This window comes from Platichthys flesus, chromosome 20 (genome assembly GCF_949316205.1).
Source record: "Platichthys flesus chromosome 20, fPlaFle2.1, whole genome shotgun sequence".
Lineage (NCBI taxonomy): Eukaryota > Metazoa > Chordata > Actinopteri > Pleuronectiformes > Pleuronectidae > Platichthys > Platichthys flesus.
In genome coordinates this window covers 5,477,249-5,481,413 of record NC_084964.1, presented here as the reverse complement: position 1 = coordinate 5,481,413, position 4,165 = coordinate 5,477,249, and positions in this window count along the sequence as shown.

The window sequence follows — 4,165 nt, the reverse complement described above, 5'->3', positions numbered from 1 at the left end:
CAGATGAAGATGTCAAGAGAGCTTTTGGCGATAAGTTTTTAAAGCCCAATAGATATTCGGATGGTTTAAGACCAGACCTTAAAACTTTATTGATGATAAACCAAAGTACACTTTAGTAGAAGTGGATTTTACACACAGTGAATAGATGGCCATATCATGCAAACACTAACTACTGAATGACACACATCCACATGGTGTTCCCTTTGTATGCTCCCTTGTGGGTACTTTTATGTCACCATATGTGTGTCTCCTTTTAAGGGCCAATGCGCCGGAGGTGCAAGGAACCAGCTAATGAAAAGGGTCATCAGTCTCTACTTGCTGCCATCAGGACCAGTCAGGGTGAAATGAAGAGAGGGGATGGAGACTTTGGTGTTTGGGGGTGTTGTGGACAGAATTGGGTTGAACTGTGAACATGGGATGACATTGAATAGGCACTACGGTCAACTGAATCACATCTCGGAGATGTAGAACAATGTGTTTAGGAAGCTACGTGGTCCAGATTTGAGGCAATGTTTTCGGCAGCATGCACAAAATCCTGCTTTGTCATGGAATGAATCATCCAATATTGTGGCATTAGTGGATCTCGAATGTAATGTGAGGGGACTCACTCGTTGTCGTAGGGCTCCTGGTGTCTAAATTTGATGAAAGGTAGGTAAAGACATTAGGGTTGTAATCCTGTTTGAGACTTGGGGTCAAAGGTTTCCTAATCTAGTGTAGGGAGTTACAGAGGAAAAACTTAATCCCTACTGTCATGAAGCCTTGCATGAGAAATTTTGATTAAACTTACCCTACTTCCGTAATCTGACACATTATTATGGGCTAATATTCAGCCTGATTTGCTTTGTGTGCTTTGCTCTTGCTGAAAAAAAAACAATGTCAGATGGAAAACTAATGGGTCACTTGAAGCAAATAAATGAATGATAATGAATTTGAACAAAAGGCCCATTGTTTAAATATGATAAATCCAAACAATCAAAAATGGTAAATCAATTCATACCCATAACGAGTCTGTTTTTATTGTAATCAAACGAAAGCCCGGAGACAGAGAGAGAGAGAGAGAGAGAGAGAGAAGAGAGAGAGAGTGCATAATCATTTCAACAAATCCATATGAGCGCTGTGTAGGATTCATTTTTCTCTATTGTTAACCGTGGAATGAGAAAAACAAACAGCGTCGGCTCCATTTATACGTCTATAAGGTGTGGAGAATGTCTGTGAACCTTAAGATGACCGTGTAAATTTCACAAACGCACCCCCGCGGATACTATTTCGTGAGGACCGGGTCATTGTTTTAAAATGAGAGCAGGTTTTATAAATGTCGAAACAGGAAACTGGATGGGATTACTCCCATATTGCCATACTCTCTCTCTGTCTTTAATCCCCTTGCAGAGATATCCCAGTTCAAACCCTGGATAACAGATTTATCTGGGATAACGTGTTGTTACATAGTCCCCCCTCCACTCAGAGGCCAAGGGGAGCAATAATCCGTCTCTTTTTACAATGAGGATGTTAAACAATGCTAGCAGATGTGTCCGGGAGCCTGTGGAAATGAGGACAGGCTTTCCAGCAGGTAGTCTTAATCTCTCTTTTCCTGATCTTTCCCCCCCCACACGCGCACTCACTCGCTTTATCTTTCTCTGCACTCTGTGCCTCTCAGTAACCTGTTGTCTCTAGCAGTTAGAGTCCGGTGGCGGGGGTCAGAAAGAATTGTTGCGATTAGCTCTGTGTGTGTGTGTGTGTGTGTGTGTGTGTGTGTGTGTGTGTTGTTGAGCATTTATTCATTCATGTACAATTACTCTTCTCTGGGTGTAATTATATATTTTGATGACAGAAAACTGTGCAGAAAAAAATCGTCACACCGCTGGTTCTCCTTGTAAAAGCCCAATCAATATGGAATGTGAGGTGTTCATGCTCCGGCTCACTTTAGACGGGTCAATACCAAAATGCATCGAGAAGCAGGGAGAGTCTGTTTGCAATTACAATTCATTATTTTTCCAATTGGATCCATAGAGAAACGAGTCATGTGGCACCTGCGGGCTCGTTGCAGCCTCCGAACGAACTGTAAACATTATCCGTCCTTCCATGCGAAGTAGCCCACATCCCTTCAACTGTGATAATCTTGTAACTTAAAGGGGTTAGAGGGTGTGTCTTAGCTGATTAGCCCAGCTCGGCTGCATTGTGGAGCTGAAGCTATGCTAATACTGGCGTTGGCACCACCAGAAGGGCATTAGGCAAGATTAGGGTCGGCCAAGCGAACCCTTTATACCTCGCACTGTTCCCAAGCTCTTTAAGAGACACGACAAACCACAACCTCTAAGCAAGGCCATGGTAAACAGGTCAGTTTGGAGCGTTAGTACCCTCCAACCAAGTCGTACCGTGTGTTGTCTAGCCGGATCTTAAGACCAAGTGATTCACATGGCCACACTTGCGTACAAGGCAAGTTGCTAAAGCTTTCTTTCTAAAAGAAATGTGTCATCTGCAAGTCCTTGTTGACTTAAATTTCACCAACTGGGATAACGGTACACACACTTTCCAATCTTGAACAAAAAAAAAAGTGTTGCACTTCATTGTACCCATGAAGTTGTTTGAAACTTTTGTTGAAACTGGTCAGTTTGTCTTAGCTTAACTAACCCCTTACCCTTCTGTCTCTCCTCCTCATTTCATTCTTTACACAACTGTCTCTGTCACTTCTCACATCTTCAGCCGAATCCTTCCAGGTAAGAAAGAGAGTGTGCACCATTGCCTCTCATCACCCCGTTCATATAAAACCTGGCCAGAGCCTCAAGACTTATACTTATTTGAAACAGCCCAGTAGTTCACTGGCCCATGAGTTGTAAGTACACAGTAACCTCACTGCAGCTACTACATGCAGGGGGTCAAAGACGCATCTTGCTCATTATAACTAAAACCGTATACACATGTTGTGACTGCTCACCACAACAACCACACACACACAAACACACACACACACACACACCAGACACACACACACACACACACACATGGCACTCCCCAAGGCAGCATAAGTACGGCTTATCCCTTCTTGGAGTGCTCTGATCTGGCACCTTCCTCTCATCCCTGTTCACTTTGTGGGTCAAATGCACACACACACACGCACACACTCCCTCTTTATCCGGGCAGTGTGTGGATTCTTGGCCGGGCTCTGGATGAACGACAGGTGGAGAAGGTGCTGCAGGAACAGGAGGTGCAGGCCTCTGATCTGGGTGAGGCTCTGGCAGGACTCCGTGACCCTGCGGGTCTCCAAGTCAGGGACACAACCAAGCAATCAAGGGGACTGTAGTAATTAGGCCACTACTACAACACCTAATGCCTGATCCAGTTGAACTGAAACCTAGGTGACTTTCCAAAACCCACAAAGACCTCTCTCTCAGTGTTCAATAGTAGAAAAACAACTACAGCACAGCTTGAAGATATTTACTCACTTACTTTTCAGCTCAATGGCTTAAGAAATCTGCATATTCACAAACAATTGAATAAATTCAAAATAAGAAACATTATTCTCATTTTAGTGGAAAGTATATTCAGTTTACAACACCATACAACTGTGGCCATATTTACATTTAAGATGTGCACGTATATGGAAAACATAGATGTTGCAGCCACAGAAGAGATATTCTGTTTGGCAGAAGATAAAAATCCGTGGGATGTGGATGAAAATCTATGAGGGTACTCCTGTTTCTGACACTTACAGGCATGTTGAGTTACTGATTATAATGCGTTTTTCTAATAGTTTATTATACCATATTTCTGTTCTGAATTGCTAACGGAAAATATAGTAAAACCCACTGAAAAGTAGAATAGTGAAATTTATTTACACATTAAAAAAAGCTCTGATAAGGTGAAACGTTCATTCATTGACTGTACATTTACAGTATTCATGAGAAAAGATAGGTTCTCATATAAATGGACATAAATCAATGTTTAATGTGTTGTTATAAAAGAAAATGTCTGACAGAGATGGAGGGAGCAGAAATTAAAATTGTAATGATAGCGGCATATAGTGGTATTTGTGAGTAGGCAAATTGTATATCCAAGCAATCTGGTTGTAATCATAATCCACGATCATAACCCACGATCCCAATCACAAATGCACAAGTCAAGTAAGTAAGTCAGTAATACGAAGGAAGTCAAGTCATCAACGACAGGT